This window comes from Diadema antillarum, unplaced genomic scaffold (genome assembly GCF_040938485.1).
Source record: "Diadema antillarum isolate AM-2024a unplaced genomic scaffold, OU_Dant_1.0 seq00001475_RagTag, whole genome shotgun sequence".
In the NCBI taxonomy this organism is placed as follows: Eukaryota; Metazoa; Echinodermata; class Echinoidea; order Diadematoida; family Diadematidae; genus Diadema; species Diadema antillarum.
The window spans coordinates 1-19,941 of record NW_027272214.1 but is presented as its reverse complement, the minus strand read 5'-3'; the positions used below and the strand labels follow the sequence as shown (position 1 = coordinate 19,941).

At 38.4% G+C, this 19,941-nt stretch overlaps 1 pseudogene; it reads left to right on the top strand.

Annotated features, from left to right (window-relative positions):
* LOC139709857 (voltage-dependent T-type calcium channel subunit alpha-1H-like) overlaps positions 1-18,569 on the top strand; it is a 58,921-nt pseudogene extending 40,352 nt beyond the window's left edge.
* The last annotated feature ends 1,372 nt before the right edge of the window (positions 18,570-19,941 follow it).

Below are 19,941 nucleotides of genomic sequence, written 5' to 3'. Positions count from 1 at the left end.
CAATGACAAGAAATGCAATGATGGTAATGAACAAAACTTTAACAGTACATAACACACATAGTGATATGTCCCCTTGTGCTCAATTATCTGCTATTGTAATTATCATTTTACTGGTAAAAAAAAGTGTAAGGTAATGTGTATTAGATACTTCTTTTAAAAAGAAAATTGTCTTTCAACCCGTGACTGAACTGAATTTTCTAATGAGAATATCCTGTTGTTTTCTACATTTTTCTGTGTGTACTTCCCCTCCCTCAACCTGTCATCTGTTTGGCATGAATTTGGAAAAAAAAAATGTGTTTTGGTCCGAACGCCCTGTTCCCATCCCCTCCCCTCTTCCTCGAACTGATCATCATCTGCCTTACTCCTCAAATTGGCAACCATACTGTGGGTGAGTTCTTTGTGTGTCAGCATATATATAAATATATATCTATATCCATTCAGCCAGACAAGTGCCTGGCCTGCATATAGTTAATATTCTTGGCATCCATTTCATATCGCATACTTGGAATTCTTGCAACCATTGGCCCTGTAACCTGCATGACTGTTGCATTGTTATTTCGCAGTTCCCTAGCTGCCATGGATTGTATGCTTGGTATATGCTGTACATACACATCTATGTATTAGCCACGCATATGTTTGTCTTTGTATCTGTTCGTCTTCTAATTAAACAGTATTTTCCTTCCAGGGTTAACATCGTAGACTCTCTGTCTTTATCCTCTCATTTCGATGTGCAGCATTCCGTCCCAGTTCTGCATACATACATGTTTATCATTGTCGCAGTTAACAGACCAGGGAGATTGGAAAGTGGACACAGCTTTTACACAAGTTCATGGTCATTTGTGAAGCCCTATTTACACAATACACCTGTGTTACATACAATGTTATCTGACCATTATATTTCATGTGTAGGAGAGTCTGTGTATTCTCCTTTTGTTATGTACATCAGATTATTTATTTGTGTGTCTGTTTGTATCAAAATGTATGGCAATAAACATTCATTCTCAATGTATTGTTGGCCATTATCATATGTGTCAGTGCTATTGCTGTATTTGTAATTGTTTATATCTGTGCAGTTATTCATTTTTTCATGCATTCTGTAGGTGTCATCAATGACTAACTTTGCCAATTTGTGTTGTTTCTCTCTTAACCTAACACTTTCTTCACTAGATGTAGCTGATGGGATATTAGCACAACCACATTTTTCTTCCATCTATGCAATTTATCAGGCATCCTTCTGCATCATCTTTAGAATTATTCTTACGGAACATACTTTTAGCGAACTATATACGTAGCGCTGCACATGCATTCAGATTTGCTCATTCAATGTATGATTGACTCCTAGATTCTCTGATAGTGTGTTCTGCAAATTCTTTTGATTCTATGTGAGGTTTCGGAAGTATCTTAGAATATCCTTGGTCAGTTGTATGCCATTGCGTGAAATTGCTTTTTTTTTAATGAGCATACTTGAATTCAAATGACATTATTCCATCTATTTTACTTTCAAAAACAGAGACCTTTTCATAAAAGTCCCTAAAAGTTCCAATGTGGGTTCTTCACTTTCCACAAAATTCTTTGATCCCCAAAGTCTCTGAAAAGTATGAGAAATTGAAAACGGCTCCAGATGAAGAAAATGTGTTCAAACTGTACATAAATTTTTAGAGTTTTGTCAGTTTTTCCAGTTTGGAGTTCTGTGATATGGATATAATTTAGACAACTGGATGTACAAATAAAGCAGGACATGTAGACAAATTAGAATATACATGTAATATGTATGAATGATTATTCTTTCTTGTACACAAGATTTTGAGGGGCAAATGGATATTTGAAGAAATGCTTGGCAAAGAAAACCTCAGCTATATCATCCTGCTCCAATCCTGATGGACTGTATGCGCAGAAATTGTATCTTTATTATTGGTTGTTGCTTTGAGGATCAGCACAATGTATGCCAGTATAGATGTAATTATATTTTCATAATTATATAATTTTTGCAACTTATAGGCACAAATTCACGAAGGTGGTACAATTGAAACCATGGTTTAAACCATGGACAATTTGTATGGAGCGCCAAGTGTCGCATGGCCTATTTCGTTAACGAAATGATCATTTTGTCGACAAAATGACAGATTTCATAACAAAATAGGCCATTTGACACTTGGCACTCCATACAAATTGTCCATGGTTTAAACCATGGTTTCAATTGTACCACCTTTGTGAATTCGGGCCAGTATGTTTGATGCTTCATGTCCAAGAATTACCAACCAACAAGTTTCATTTTGATGGCACATGGTCAAAGAAAAGGAATATATTGGATATTGCATACACACAGAGACTAAAAGTGTATTTTGTTATAAAGACTGTGCACTTCCATTAACGTGAAAAACCAACAAATGAATTCTTCATTTCCATGCCCAGCCATGTTCTGTTGTTAGTTTGTCATGTTTGTTAATAGAGTACCCATGATGCAATACCATGTAATGAATATCCATAGATTACCCATGATGCAATACCATATTATGAATATCCATAGATTACCCATGATGCAATACCATGTTATGAATATTCATAGGTTTTGGGTCAAGTTTTTCTTCCTCACTGTATCTCTTTCTTTGAGGCTACCAGAGGCATTATTTCATTTTATGTTCCTTAACACACAGAATGTACTACTCTCAACTAGAGTAGCTGTATCAGTAATTGTGATATATTTTGGTGCTGATTGTTATAATGTCATTATCCTTGACATTTGCACTTCATCCTAGCAGACTGCCTTTATACACGTACTCACCCCTCTATGAAAAGCTAACTTCATGGATGGTCCTTGGGTAGACTACTGTCCACGAATGATTATAACTTCACCACTTATATATTTACCACCCTTACGATATCATTTAACACAGTAATCATATGTTTATATCACTTTAAGAGTGGAGAGAGAGTAAAATTCTGGATGTGTAATCAACTCTAGATACTTCTATTGCACTGGAGCCTTTATATTGTATACTTTTATCATGACATGAACTCCAGTGCATTAGCCAATTGAAAAAAAAAAAATGGGGAAAAAATATCTAAAACATCGTACTGTTATTTGTGAATACCAAATTATCTTCAGATGTTAATACACATGAAAAGGTTCCAATTTTATTCTCAGAATTTGTCTGTCATGTATGAAGCTATAAACAACTAGCTGCATATGGTGTCATTGTACTTGTGTGTTATTTTCAATCTGCACCATTCTTGCAAACAAGTAGCAAACTTTTTGAATAATTTTTCATATACATCAATTCAACTCTCGTAAATCTGTAATGGTGTGGAAATATATTATGTTTATCTATCCTACCACTAATGACTCCTTTGAAAACCACACTATTCACCTGTTTTTATATGTTCATCTCAGTGATAGTTTGTTGATCTTTTCATTTAAAAATCCATATAGCTTTGTGTATGTGTTGTAACACATAAAGGCAAACTATGTACTTCAATTCTGATTCTTCTGACTATGCAGCTCTATTCAGCACTCTTTGCCCAATTAATTTTGCTCTACTTTTGCATCAACTCTGTCCATAGTTTTTTGTACTTTTGATTTTAGAAAGTTTTTGAAACAAACAAGTTAGATTGATGGGTGTACAAACTAATTACCAGGATATAAATGAGTATGAAAAAAAAAAATGATAGTAGTAGCCATCATACAAACTGTACATGCAGTTTGTATGGCTAGTCGTAGGTGATGCTGCATCTACATATGAATGAGTGTTTATCAGTGGAATTCTAAACTTTGTTACAACTGATGATGTAAGAGAACAAATCATAAAAGAAAAAGAATTTGCGAGATAGTCTGTGTGATGTACCAAATCTCAATGTCTTGTGTTATCTGAAAGTAATACATGTACACACACGCACACACACACACACACACTTCAATCTTGAAGTTTAACTTGATTTGTGCATGCTGCATGAATGTCTTGTGTTCACCCCAGGACTGTAACTGCCTAAAGTGCTGCCCGGAGCCTAAGGGATGCTTCCTGACCAGAAGGGAGTACGCCATCTACCTCCTGTCGCCTAGCAACCGGTAAGGCTACTCTAGATGCCAACAATAGGATAACAAAATTATATAAAGAGCTTGTGGAGATACCGTCGGAGAGGAATGAATGCAATAGCATAAGCTTGGCCTTGTCATTGAACAGACAGATAGATATCATCACATTTAAAAATCAGTTAGGGAAATGAGCGCATCCGTGATCATTGACATGAACATACCGTTATATCTGCTTCTTGTATATTTCTCATATGCATGTCCAATTTCAATCATTATGTTGTATATTCTATTGAAAAAATGAAAATAGAATTTGAATTGAATTGAATTAAACCTGGAGATAAAATCATCCAAGGGAGAAAGTAAAAAGAGATGTACCAAATTGATGCTCTTTGACCACAGATTGTTATATATTATTCTCAGTTTAAAAACCACATCAAGACATTATGTTGATGATGCTCCTTGTCTTAATGTATCTTGCTTGAATGATAAATCTTGCGGCAGAGAAATACAAATGTTGTGATGGTTTTCCCTAATTTCTCAATGGAGCTAGAGGCATGTTCTTTTGGATACCATAAAAAGATTCTAAACCTACTATGATATAGAATTTAAAGGGACCATGTAGTTTTGGTTGAGACCAAATTCAGGTGTCTGACATTTTGGGGTGAGATAATGAGAAGCCTCTTATGAATATGAAAGAGCATGTAATTCCAAGAGGAATTCAACGTTCATTTGATGAAAATTGGTTTTGAAATGGCTGAGATATCCAAACAGAGCAACCCAACTTTTATTACAATCGCTTTGTGTTACTTTTTTTTTTGGACATCTCAGCTATTCCAAAACCAATTTTCATCAAATAAACTTTGAATTCATCTTAGAACGGTGCGCTCTGCACTATTTCACAAGTGGTTTCTTGATATGTCGCAAAAAGTTAAAAGCCCAATCCTCACCTCCACCGATACTATACCATCCCTTTAAGCTAATGAGGGAGCGTGATCGCACAACCAAATATTTGCTCTCATACCAGTATCACTGTCTACCTTCCCCTCCGATGATCCAGGTTCCGGCGGAGACTGCAGCGCCTGATCGCACAGAAGTGGTTTGACTACACCATCCTCCTCATCATCTTCCTCAACTGTATCACCCTGGCGATGGAGAGACCAGGCATTCAGCCAGATAGCATCGTAAGGACTGGTTTTGAATCTTAATAGATGGGAATCTGTAGAACAGACTCACATCAGTATATTAAGAGCAATACTACCAATTAATTGATAGCCAGAAGACTATACTATTTAAGTGGTGTGCTTTCTTGGGTCTGCGCATGCAAAATGATGCCAAACAGTAAAACTAGCAGCACCCGTGGAAATCCACGGGTCTGAGGGGTTTTATTTTTTTTCTCATAGTACGATTTTGCACATTTTTATTGAAGAAATAAAAAGAAAAGTTTTCTCATTCTTTCGTTAATTGTGCTGTCTTCTAAATGACTGCGCTTCCCAGAAATTTAATATTCCATTTTTGTAGTATGTGCCCGACTATCCGGTCCATTGGTAGGGATCATTCCTGCCACTACTTGCTTCTATTATAGAACTCGAGTTTCGAGGGGTTATTTGCACCCGTTGAAGTCCAACAGTTGTCTTGTTTTCCCTCACCCCTCCCCCCCCCCCCCCCCCCCACGCACACACACATTTCCACCTCCGCAGGGCAAAAAAAAAAAAAAACATTCAGGGAAAATTACCAAAAACGCAAATGAGATTCCCCGAAAGTTCTGCCCACAGATTGTTCCCGTCGAAACGGGGAGATATTAACACTATGACTTTGATATCAAGTACCCCCTGCTCTTGCATCCATGCAGGCACTCGCGGGCTGGTCTCAAGGCCTCGTTTTTTCTTTTTTCTTTTTTCTTTTCCCCACGTCATGAGAGAAAAATAAAATATTTTCGTCTTTATTTACTCCCTCTTTGTTTTTAGTCACCAAAACTTGGCTTGATATATCATAGAACCATCTGTTCATCTGCTTCAGACTGTACATTATCATAATTAATATTAGGCCTACAATTTGCTCTTATTATTGTTATTATTATTATCATTATCATATTATCATCATTGTTATTTGGGGAGGGGGAGATCATAGTCATCAGGTTTAATAGGCACCCGTGGGAGTAGAGTCTCACGAAATCGTATTTTTTTCTTCAATATTTTCCCATGTTATGGGAGAAAGAAGAATGTAATTATATTCGTCTTCATTTACTCCCTCTTTTTTTTAATTTATCACCAAAACTTGGTTTGATAGACCATAGAAGTGGTAAGAACCACACATTTTATGTCCACTTGTAATTTTAAAAATAGGCGGTCGTCAAAGCGAGGTTTTCCCCTACGTCCGCTCATCTTATGAATATGTATGTTTACAGCAGCTAGCTCTGCAGTAGACGAATGGACATAGCTGCGCGTGTAATCTGATATGGAAGGGCACGATCGGCAAATATATTTAGCCGTCCTAAACAGTCTGCGTACAATGATACTGTAAAAGTGGATATTTTCGCACGACTAATTTTTCGCGCTTGGCCGGGTCAGAAGAGTTTCGCGTGTTTTTAATTCTGCGGAATCTAGATGTCACGCACAGGAACATATGGCAAGCAAAAATATTCGCAGGCTTTTATTTTCGCGCTAGTTTCAGGTTGCGCGAAATGCGCGAAAATTTCAGCACCGCGAAAATTTCCACTTTTACAGTACCCGATTTGAGAGCAAACGGCGGGCAAACTAAATGACGTACCTGAGCTGCATAGTACAGTGTGTAAAATACAGTACAATGAAATAATAACGTTTGTTGTTTTCATTTGGGGACGCCAATGGCGAACTGTACGTAAATGCCCTTGTAGTCCATGTCACGCGCACGCAGATGTAGTGCTTTGATCGTGTAACCGTCGTCAATACATACACGTAACAGGCGGAGGCAAAGGTACATCACAGAACTCTACACACAGTGTAGAGTGTGTAGAGTTCTGTGAGGTACATTGTGTGTGTGTGTGTGCGTGCGCTTCCGCCGGAAGATGTCAGAGATTTCGCTGCATCCATTATCTTTAGTATCCCCCACTGTCTCTGCAAGCTAAAAGATGGACGGTCGAGAAAGCAGGAGTCCAGCCCAGGATCGGTGAATATTAAAACGCTCGGCTCTGTCTTCACGCACAAAAATGCATTATGCATCTATCTAATTAATTTTTCTTTTTCGTCCTTGACGTCGACACGGAGGCGGAGCGGGGACGAAACCCGCGCCATTCGATGCAGGATACTCTCCTGCGGCCGACGGCACCGGTCGCAGCTGCCCGAAGCCGACAGCTCGGGAGGAGATAGAGAAACCAGCAACGCCGGAATAAAACAGGAAATACATAAGGCCGCGACAACAGCAACAACTTCGAGTATTATAATAGTAGACAATGTTGATACAATTTGTAGTTCCAACAAGTATGCACAGGTTTACTAATTTACATGATGAAAAGAAATATGTATTTTCACCTGAATCACACAAAAAAAGAAATAACATCACAGTCAAATTTACCAATCAAGTCAATGTTATGTCTCTTTAAGATGAGTGATTTTTCCAAAGTTCAAATCAAAGTATAAAAGTTTTAGTCAGATTTTAATGGAATGGTAAATTGAGTTTTTTTCCTCCTCTTCATCCCATGACCATCTCACTCTTTGATTCCGGCAGGAGAGAAAGTTTCTGACCATCTCAAACTACATCTTCATGGGCATCTTCACCGTGGAGATGGCCATTAAAGTGCTGGCGAAGGGGTTCTGCTTTGGCACCCACGCCTACCTTCACAGCGGCTGGAACATCATGGATGGCAGCCTGGTGATCGTCTCCTGGATCGACCTCCTCATCACCGCCGTCTCCTCCAGCAGCCCCGAGATCTTCTCCATTCTACGGGTCTTCCGCCTGCTACGTACACTCCGCCCTCTCAGGTAGCCATGGCAACTGTTATGGCTTCGGGGGGGGGGGGGGGGGAGTTGATGGAGGATATGGAGAGGGAGTGTCCGTATGCACCTGGGTCACCCGCAGTTTGGATTAAATCCATACATATCAGACACTGATAATGATGTCATACATGATTACAAATCTCTTCCAGAGGCGTCTTGCACTGGATTTGTTAAGCCCCTGAATCTCAAACCTTCCCATTTCCGGCCACCCGTGCTTAAAGACCCACAGCACGCCTAACAGGATGAGAAATCGTTCTGTCTTTATTATACTTACTGTACCTCATTGTTTCTTTCAGGGTGATAAGCCGCGCCCCTGGGCTCAAACTGGTGGTCCAGACACTCCTCTCATCGTTGCGTCCCATCGGCAACATCGTCATCATATGCTGCACCTTCTTCATCATCTTCGGCATCCTTGGTATTCAGGTCAGTGATGCGGTTGTCATGGCTACCACTCAGATTCCCACAATATGTCATTGTTTGTCTGTTTGCTGTCAGTACAGGGTAGCAAAGTTTTGTTCTACATGAACTTAGTTTAAAATGTAAATGCATTGTCGGCAGAAATTTATGAGGGAAAGGACTTTTGTTAGCATACTGTGGTCTATTGCAAAGTCTCTTATACCAGTAATTGGTTGGTGAGCAGACATATGTAGAGAAAATATATGAAATGATAGTTGTAACATAAGTATGTGCAAAAACACCTGGCAGCAAGCTGTGTGGTGATGATATGAGAATGAATAAATTCTTTTTAGTTCAATGATTCAGATAATAAAGGTTGATAAAATAAATGTGTAGTGGACTGTCATGAGAACACAAATTTCATTCTCAGGCTCTGAAATTGTCAAATGTTTCTTAGGTTAGATCCAGAATTTTATTATTTGGTCGGTTATTTGTCTGTGCAGATGACAACAGTAAGAACAGCAGTAGCTGCAAAGTCTTGTAAGATGTATGTGTAAACCCAGATTTTCCCTTTAAATTTGCCCCTGAATCCAGCTCTTTAAGGGCCAGTTCTTCTACTGCACTGGGCCCAACGTGCGACACATCAGGAATAGGACCCAGTGTGAGGCGGACCCAGAGAATCTGTGGATCAACCAGCAGTACAACTTTGATAACTTGGCCCAGGTACGATGGTCCACACAAACAACTTCATTCTCATACCCATGTATATGTTTGTTCTGTCTTGCATAGGATAATTCTAGAGATTTAAGGCATTGTATCCGAGATATGTACATGTAATTCCCATAATATTAGCACATGGTATGCCAAGCTCGCGTAACCATTGATCAGCTTAATGTTATCAGTACAAAGTGACCCATCAGGATATGATCGATAGCAGTGAGTGTATCAACAAATGCTCCATTTGTGGTACCCACCTCGTGAGCCACTGACGGACCATTTTGTAGCTCTTTGTGTGGGACTATTGACAATCATATATGGCCTGTTGGAAGGATTCTGTCTTTATTAACTTTGTAACCCTAATGTTGCTGTCTTTATTTGATCCACCTTAGCATTTGTAATGTCTTGTTTTTGAGTTCAAGACATATGTTTAGGGCTCACATACATCACCAGCACCACTTGTCTGCCACTACTCTGGAGACATGCAGTATGAGAGCCGAGTTTTGGGTCTCAAAATTCAAGCTTTGATCTAGAAAGCTATTGCCCAAAGGAGATGGGGGTGTTGGACGCATACTGTTTGTATATTGACCTCTTATCATGAATTCAAGATTCGTGAAGGTTATTGTATTTAGGAACTTAACCTGTTGAGGATGAGTCCTGAGTATACTCGGGCAGGTGTCTATGGGAAATGCGTGTTGTAGCAAAATCAATCCGTCCTCAACGGGTTAATGTACATGATGGACTCTATGATTTTGACATATCATCTGTGATTCGTCATACATGTTGGCTCACGACATACAATATCATGCATGTACCATCTGTGGGGATCCTCCTTTGACATACACATTTTTAAACCAACATACAGAGAAAGCACACAAAATGTGACCAGCGTGTCGAGCAGTTATGTTTGCATGCATTTCGTCTTGTGTAGGTTTGATTGTTGTTAGTGATGTTGCTGATGACATCCTGTATGGATGCTGAGGGATTCAGCTAGTACTAGGGACTTTTCATTGTGTGGATGTGAATGCCTTACTAGTGCAAGATTGGTTACAAATTGCTGCAGTCCACCCGTTATGTCCGCGGCCGGTGTTATCACCCATTTTGATTGTCAGTGTGCGCCTTTTATGATGTACTGCTTTAACGTCATGGTCCTGTCCCCTCCCATGGGCTGACAATTAGTGCGCCAAGCGATGACATCACTCACGTCCTGCATCTAAGGGGACGTGAAATAAGCGTGTTCGCGATTCTGGCATTGGACGTGCTGGAGAACCTTCAGCATGTGCAGTTCCTGAAAATGACATCATTACGTCGACAGCCACGTCCGGGACGTGAAATCGAAAAGTCCCTATTGTCTGATTGACTAGGTCTGATCTCTCTCTTTCTTTCTCGCTGCAGGCGCTGGTAGCACTCTTTGTGTTAGCATCCAGAGATGGCTGGGTCGACATCATGTATAATGGGATCGATGCAGTGGGTGTTGACCTCCAGGTAAGTGACAGGTGTCATTGGTAGAAGGGTGTGGTCATCACTCTTCCTCCCAAATTATGATTGACAGACTGTAGGCACAGTCTCGTCTGTGTGGCTTAAGATCCAAGTGGATTTGCTTTGCTGTCAAGAAACATTATTCTGAGATCACCATCCTATTATTTTCATTCTTTAAACTATATCGCTAGTGCGAGTGATGAATGGAGTATTTTTTTTTCATTGTGAGGATAGATTAAGAGAGGGTGATTTGTTGACAGGTGATCAGTTTATTCCTAAGATCTTTGTCACCATGTGAATGGTCATAATTACGTGCCAAAGTATCATTTCATCAAATATCTAAGAAAATTCATGTTGTCCGCCCAGATGAGAGTTTAAGAAAACTTAAAGCATTCCAATTTTAAATACTATTAATACAAGTGTCAAGATCATTTTTATATATAAAACATATATACCCTCTCAGATCCACCACCTGAGAATACCTTTAGGCTTTAGTCACTAACAGATGGCCTATGGTGCTGACAGGATTGATTGAAGTGTTAGGAATCCACAATGTAAAAGAATTAACCTCTGCCTGTCCATTACCCCCCCCCCCCCCCCCAACTTAAGTGCTCATCCTGACACATTAGACCACATGGTCTATCTTTCCCCCACCTATTCAGTGTGCAGAGATGCCAACTTTTCCTATTTTTCAGCATTTTTTACTGTGTTTTTGCCTTGGGAAATACTGTTTTTTCCACCAAAAATATGCCCGTTTAGCCCTCAGAATACTGCCATACTGTTGAAAAGTTTGGCATCCCAAAATGTGGTAATAGCACGTTCTTGTTTCTTTTGGAAACCAAATGTTCTGCAGCCTCAGCGTGACCACAACGAGTGGCTCATCCTCTACTTCATCTCCTTCCTGCTCATCGTCGGCTTCTTCGTCCTCAACATGTTTGTGGGCGTGGTCGTCGAGAACTTCCACAAGTGTCGGGAGGAGCAGGCGGCCGAGGAACTGGAAATGCGGATCCAGAAGCGGCAGCAGAAGCTGCAGAAGGCGCGGCAAAGTAAGAAGAGGGAGGAGGAGGCGGAGAAGGCGCGAGTTGCCATGGCGACCGTGGTGTACGTGGCGCCCGAGGTTGGGACCCTGAGTCCCTCAGAGAGGGCTGATTGCGATGACATGGGTTTGTACAGCACACCACATCAAAAACATGACGCGTCGCTCCATTTCAGAACTCGCCCTGCCGCAAAATACTGACATCTTCCTCTGTTGGGCAGTCACTGGTCATTTTTCATCTACATCTAATTTGCAGCCACGAGTTTAGAGTTCATTTTGCGGGTCACAACGTCGGGGCATCAGCATTGTAACCCTCTTAGGATGGTCACAATATGAATTGTTCTAACGATTTCATACCCAACCCTTAACAAACATGTTTTGGTTATGGTAAGATACCAACCAATCTTTGACAGATGGATTCATCTGAGTCGCACTCGCTTTGGCAATTTGAGCCATGGATGTAAAGAAGAGAGGATTACGTCATGCCAAATGAAAACATCTTGGCAATCTAAGCACTGGGGATCTGTAAATTGGGTGATCATTTATCAGTGTGTATAGCACAATGTGGTGATGGGCATATTCATATCAGTTCGCTCACATTGCATTCCGACATAACAGGCGTTTTTTGTTTTTGTTTTTTTCAGCTGGCAGAAGCATATTCATCCATCTTTATTTCACAACTAAGAATTTCTCAGTACATACTGTAAAACCAGAATCATTTGAGGCATGAAACTTTGACAATTTGGAGCTGACACCCTTTTTCGCAGCATGAAGCTTCAGTCAGTGAATGGCCACTGGCATTCAATGCATTGTGGAGACAAACACTTGCACATGCATTTCAATTTTTGCGAATCTTGGCCCCTTTTGAAATTCACGAAAGTTTCATGCATGCAAAAATGTCTGGTTTGACAGTACCTATCAAACACTGCCACCGTATTTTCTCTAACATCATTGATTCTGGTCTCGTGTTGTTCTGCATTTATCACTCCATCTCTCAACAACTCTGCACATGTTCTGCAATAACAGAAGCAATGTGTGTTTGGTTTGCATACTTACACTGGATGATGCTTTATGTGTGTGTGTGTGTGTATATATATATATATATCTATTTATATATACATATACATATTCACATAGATACTTCATCATTGATTTGGCAAGATTTCTTCCTGAACTTAAGAGCACGCATCACTAATACCACTGAGTTGTTACTAACCAAACTAAACCACTGCCAATTTTAAATTGCTGATGGAAGGACGGCTTGGAATTTGTTTGTTTCCTCTGCATTAATTTGTTTCGATTCTTGGTGGAATTTTGAATGAGTGTGAATGTTTGCTTCATTGAATTTGTTCTGGCTGTCTAAGCCATCTTAATCAATTAGAAATCTAACAAACTTTCTTGAAGCAGTGTTATTGGATCATCCTGCATTTTTAATCCGAGTTTGTCCATGATAATGAGAGAGGCCAGATTGAACTCACTCTCACAGCACCGACACTCACACCATCTTGCCATTTTGCCATTTTACCCAATTTGTCCTGATTTGAAATTGGAAGGATTGGAAGAAACTTGGAACATTCGAAGGATTCAGAATTCAAGTATGATATGTAAAGTTACCGTAAAAATATCCAAGCCCCTTCCCCAAAAAAAGCTTCCATCTGAAAGACTTTGAATTGATGAAGGACCCATATTGTCAATATAGAAGGGCACAAGATCTTCTTTGTGTCTCGTACAAAAAAATTATAATAATAATGACAATAATGATTTTAAAAAAATTACATCTTGTGCAAGCTTCCCTAGAAAATAGCAATGGTCTCTTTGCCTTTGAGTTGATCCTTCAGATTATGGTATCTATGAATCTTGCCAAGATCCTTTTAAAAAAAGTGTTTTATTCATCTCAAATAGTGGATTATCTTGGCAATTGTTTTATTATGTGGTCACAGTTGAGTATGCACGAATATATACCTGCAGTGTAATCCTGAAACTGACGGACATGACTTTTAATAGTACCAAGGATACATCATAGGTACATAAATCTACTGACCATATTTCTTAATAATTTACTGCATAGAGATAAAGAAACAGGGTAAAAGAAAAAGATGCTGTTGCTTATAAAATGTTGCCAATTCAATTAACCACAACATCCGAAGTGGATTTGTACAGAAAGTCCATACTCTCTTGCTGTTGAAATACATAGGAGCCCCAAATGTGATAGTACATGATAGGTACATATTTTGCTGTTAGATAAAGCTAAGTACACGAGCTGCATACATTTGTGCTGCTAGTAGTTGTTTGTTTTTGTTTTTTTACTTGAGTCCATAAGGAGAAATATGATGTGATTTCTGAATTAGTTAACCCCTTAATTTTTACACACAAAATGTGCTTTTGCAGTGGTTTTTAGTTCTTTGAAATGACTGGTATTTGCCGTGATGTGGCTATAGGCAGTATGTGCGATTGCAGTGAATCTTGTTTTGGTATGTAGTAGGCGGAAAACACATTTGCTATACACATTGATATTTGAGTTCAAAATATATGGCAACTCATATGATTTTTGACACCTTTGACACAAAATACACATTAAGCCCAGATATGTGTTGTGACCACACCTGGCCAGTGGACAATATCAGGTCAAGAATTATCTGCTTGACCATGTGGTGATGATCAAATCTTATTTGCTGTACAAACCCTTTTGTAATCTGGGTCTGCTGATTATCTGTCTTTTGCAATTGTAATAATTCATGTACTATGTATCTTCTCAGCTCAGTAGGATTATTATAGCTTTACTTGTACATTTTTATCCCACCGAGCCAAAGCGGTATTGCAATCATACATTGTCTGGCGTCCTTCACCTGTCGTTTGTCTTGCGTAAACTTTATACTATTTCAGCTTCTTCTTGAAATCCCCATGACATATTTTCACCAAGATTGGCAAGTTGCATCCTTGGGGTGATAAGATCTCAATCTCATCAAATGGACATCATGCCTCCAGCCTTAAAGCCCCCAAATTAAGGAATCTTTAAAAGTCTTCTTCTATACAAAATACAGAGTCAAATTTTCACCAAACTTGGTAGGTATTATCACAAGGGTGATAGAATAATGTCTGTACAAACAGGGAACTTGCGTAGAGCCACCGAATTAAGAGAATCTTTAAAAGATCACCTATAAAACCAGAAATACAGTGAGTTAATACATAAGTGAGTGTACTTTCTGTCACGTTTGTTTATGGCAGATCCAGGGGTGGTCCTCTAGGGGCACTGGGGGCCATTTTTCACATTTTGATCCTCTTTTTGAAAACACATGTTCAAATTCTCTACAAACTTGGCAGGTATTATTGCCAGTGTGATAGAATATATAAGTGAATAACATGTTCCCCAGAAGATCTCCCAAAGCCCACTAAATTTGCAATGTTCTTTTTAGGTAATAGTCTGTATGGAAGGTGAACTTGCAATACTCAAGTGAGCGCTAGAACCATTCGGTCTTTTGCTCCCTTTGTGTAATCTCAATCAGCTTTCTCCATTTCCATTCATGAAAGGGAAGTAAAAGTCACTGTGTGTCTTTTCATGTGCTCTCTATTCACACTTTGTAGTAATCCCTTCGAGGTGATTTACAGTTTCTTCTTGAAATCCCCATGATGTGAAGGAAAGGAATAAATCTCATTTTTCATCCTAGTCTATTCATGGATGCATTCCATGTTGCTACAACATCTTAGAGCGTTAAATGTAAAAGCTAAAGCGTTACAGAAAGTCATGCATAACTTGCAATTGAGAGAGTTGCTTCAAGTTCATATTTCATCAGGATATACACTGTATCTTGTCAATCACATGTATGCCATTTCCATGTAAAATACTGTATATTTGGTTTATTTTGAGGTGCTTTTATTTTCTCAAATGTTGCAAGTAACAAAAATTCAAGAAGTTAGCAGCTGGCAAAATTATTGCCTCTCATAAACTTACAATGCCTCCAAGGTTTTGAAGTCACTAAATTTTCTGTTAGAAAGTGAAAATACTTTCTTTCTTATTCTGTCCATGTGATTCTCAATCATGAATTCAACCACTCACAAAATTGCCCTACAAGTCCCATTTCCCAAAATATTATTTGCAAAATATATCGCACATGCAGTATTCTTTAGATATATTTCACATGTACTGTCAGTATTTTACTTCTTATTCCATGCAATCTATTCAAGGTTCAGGGTCATGTTACTTGGAATAAAAGACAGAGGTTATGGTAAAGGAGCCATTTTCATTTTGCCAGTTATGTAGACCCATATCTCACTGTATACCATTTCTTCAAAGCACCTAACGTGCAACATGCTAACATACGTCATTGAGAAGAAATTGTAATTTGCTCTCTGTTGTTTTTTTTTTGTTTGTTTTTTTTGCGCAGAGTCATATAAATGAAGGCAGTAACTCTGGCGCCATAAATCATTGCAATGCATTCTTGTCCTGCAAGAATTTCATTCAGTGACTTTTTTTGTTGTTGTTGTAATGCAAAAATACAAAAGTTGATCAACATTTAGATTTTTTTATAGAAAACCTCCCATACTATGCAGCTATGCAGTAGTTTGTACTGTATTTGTGTAGCGTGTTTTCAGTTTTTTTTATTGAAGTTCACTTTTATTTCTCATAAACCTCCTCCCAAAACAATTTGAAAAAAAAAAAAAGATCAGAAATGAATATTTCTAGGTTCATTTCCATTTGTTAAATACTTATTTGTAATAAAAATTTGTGACCTTTCAAGGATTTTTACTTTGAATATAAATTCATGAACTTAGACACACTATTGATAAAATTGGTTTTGAAGTTTAGATTCAGTCAAGCAAGCTAAAAATTAAGCATTTAAACAATTTGTTATATCATAGCTAAATGCTTAATGAAAACTTCAAAACGTTTCAAATTCTCATACATTCTTAGACTTTGAAGCCTTTAAAGGAGATAGTATACCATACGAGTTTTGATTTTTTTTTTTAAGTCAAGGATTTGATTTTTAACTGAATCACTCTACTCTTCATTTTTTGTGACTTACGTCTCAAACTTCAGACAGAGCGGCATAGGAGCAGGCTAGATTTGATCCCAATGATCTCAGAGTAGGGATAGATAATCAGTGAAAACTTGTGGATATCTGAAGCCTGACATACTTCTCTGATCTTTCCCTGATCAAAGGATCTCTCCAAGTACCTTACTACCAGAACTACTCCAAGACGAGGAAAGCCATCCATGACGTTGTAATGAACAAGTACTTTGACCTGGTGGTCGCTGGCATCATTTTCCTCAACGTGATCACCATGGCCCTGGAGTACTATCTTATGCCACAGGTCAGCTTGAGTGTGAACATCTGACAAGAAGGACTTGTGGTGGAGTTTATTTTTTGCCCCTGGTCACTTGCATTCTTATCCTGTACACCTCTTTTAATGAATTTTTTTAAACATTACTCTACCTTGTCAAGAAAAGATTAGCATTAGAGTGATATGTTTTACCTTGGTGGATAAAAGTGTGAGGTTGTGAGTTATACACTCAGGAAATTTGAGCTATGATCAATGGCTGATAATTTCATTCGTGAGCATTGCCCATGGTCAATACCATCACCAAATTATGATTACTTCTGGTTGATAATTCCTCAGAGTGTTACTTTGATTTTCATATGCAAAATGATTGTTTTTCTCCCTTAGTATATCATGCAATGGTTCCATAGACTTCTGTTTATCTTGTTTGAAAGACAATTATCTATCATTGCATTTATTTATTTCTCTTATGCACTGTCAATGTGTCTGATATTTCTAATTCTCCTTTTATTGTCATTCGTAGGTTATGATCGACATCCTGACCTACTTCAACTATGCTTTTACAGCAGTCTTTATCCTGGAGGCTATTTTCAAGATTATTGCACTTGGCCTCAAACAATACTTCAAGGATGGGTAAGGTCAAAGGTCAAAGGTCTTGACCTTTTCAATCACTCTCTCCATATCCCTTATATGCAGTCAGGATGACAGTGATCCAACTATGATGTCATAGTGTAGAATCATCTAATTTTTAGCAAACTCAGTGTCCCCTTGTAATTATTTTCTTTATATTGTTCTCATTAAACAGTCTTTTAGGTAGATAACAAAAATACTTTTATTTATCCAAGCAAACAGATCACTTACGAGATATTGAATATACCTCATACCTTCGCAATATTTACATTAGTTCATGTGTATTTTATGCAAGTTTATACTGCTTTTTTTACCTTTGCTGTGCACAGATTAAAAAACACACGAAATATGAACTCTGCTGCCGACATTAATGTGACGAGAATGCATACATTTCTCTCTTCATTGCTGTTCTCCAAGATTGAGAATTTAACCTCACACAAAGTTGTCAGAAAGTCCCGATTTGCAGATAATTAGACTTGCTAAATATATGGCTTCTACAGTCTACCATTAGTTGATGTTCAGTGACTTGAGGGACTAACATCTCTTTGCAACTGATTGACAAATTGCCCTATATCGATGTAAGCAAGCACTGAATTGATCAGTGTTTTAGTAGTAGCCATGATAAAAAAAATCATGTGCGTACCTACTCGAGCAGGATTGGAACCTACGACCTCCTGATCTCCGAACAGGCGTCATCTCTACTGGACAACCGAGCTTTCGCCTGACAGCAAGTGTTGGTTCTAATCCTTACAGCATACAGCGGGTACTGCGTAATTATTCAAATTTATGTTTATGTCGATGTAGGGCAATTTGTCAATCAGCTGCCATGAAAACATCGCGGCAGAAGAATTTCATGAATTTGAATAACGTCATCTCTGCCTCAATTTCATCCTCTTGATGCAGCTGGAACCAGCTTGATATCACCATCGTGATCCTCTCCATCGCTGGTATCGTTATGGAGGAGATGGAGTCTGACATCATCCTATTAACCCTACCATCATCCGCATCATGCGGGTCTTGAGGATAGCAAGAGGTGGGTGTGGCTACCTTTGTCTCTCTCTCTCTCTCTTCTTCATCTCTCACAATCTCACTATATTTGTCTCTCAAATCACTCTCTCTCTCCCACTCTCTCTTTACTATTTCTCTTACAATTTCAGTATATACTTTACTTTCTCTCTCTCTCTCTCTCTCTCTCTCTCTCATCTATTTCTCATATTTACAATTCCAATATATTCCTTGTCCGCTCTGTCTCTCTCTCTCTCTTCCTTGTCTCTCTTTGTCTACTGTTTTATGCTGTATAATTTGTGAGGTTTTTATTTTTGCAAATTTCGCGAGTCGGGTGCTATTCACGAATTTAAAAAACATGCAAAAATATGAACTCTAATCCTGACGTAAATGTTATGCTCATGTGTACATTTCTCTGTTCAATACTGTACTCCACAATTGCAAAATTTTATCACTCACGAAATTGTTGGGAAGTCCCAATTTGCTAAAAACTAGACTCGCTAAATATATGGCATAAAGAGTATTTCTCTCACTCTCAGTCTCTATATAAATCTTACTCACTCGGTCTCTTTCTCTTTACTCTTACTTTGTCTCTTTTTTCCTCTCTCTGTCTCTTCTCTTAACTTACTGTACTTTTCCATCATCAATCTATCCATCCGTTTAAGCTGAATCTTCTTTTTTCCTCCTTTTATCATCTTTCTTCTACTCATGTGGTATTCTGAGTTGAATGTTAGCTTTGAAACAAAGGTGACATATTAATATCTACCTAAAATTGATCAAACAACTGTATTGAAAGTTGTTGGCATTTGAACGACAACATATGGTCACTGTGAATAAGCTGTTTTGGTCATGTTATCATGACATTGATTGAAATTATTATTTTTTTTTAATCCACTGTAATATCTGGGGCCCATTTCATAAAGATTGATTGTAGCATTGATCTTACCATTAATGCAATTGAAAAAATGTTATGCTCTATCTGCTATTCAACCTGAGCTTTAATCAAGCTTAATAAGTATCTTTATGAAACTTACTTACAATCAGTATGATCTTATGCTAGATTCACTGAGTTACGCTCAATAAATCGAGGGTAAGATTAAGCGTACGTCCTTATGAAACAGGCCCCTGATCCCTTGAAAAAAAAAAAACATTGATTTTCCATTGATTCCGTTATCATATTCTTGCACATCTCAGTAATGAATATTAATTACTTCCTACATATTCATTCAAGGAGGAGGCATATTTTGGTCTCTTCTAAAGTAAATAGATTGATTGTGCAAGTGATATGTAAGTCATGTGACAAGTCCAGCCATTTCAAAGTGCCCATTGGATGTCATAATTGATTGTATGCAAAAATTAGATGGTTATAAATTCCTTGTCGATCAAAAGAGATTTTGCTC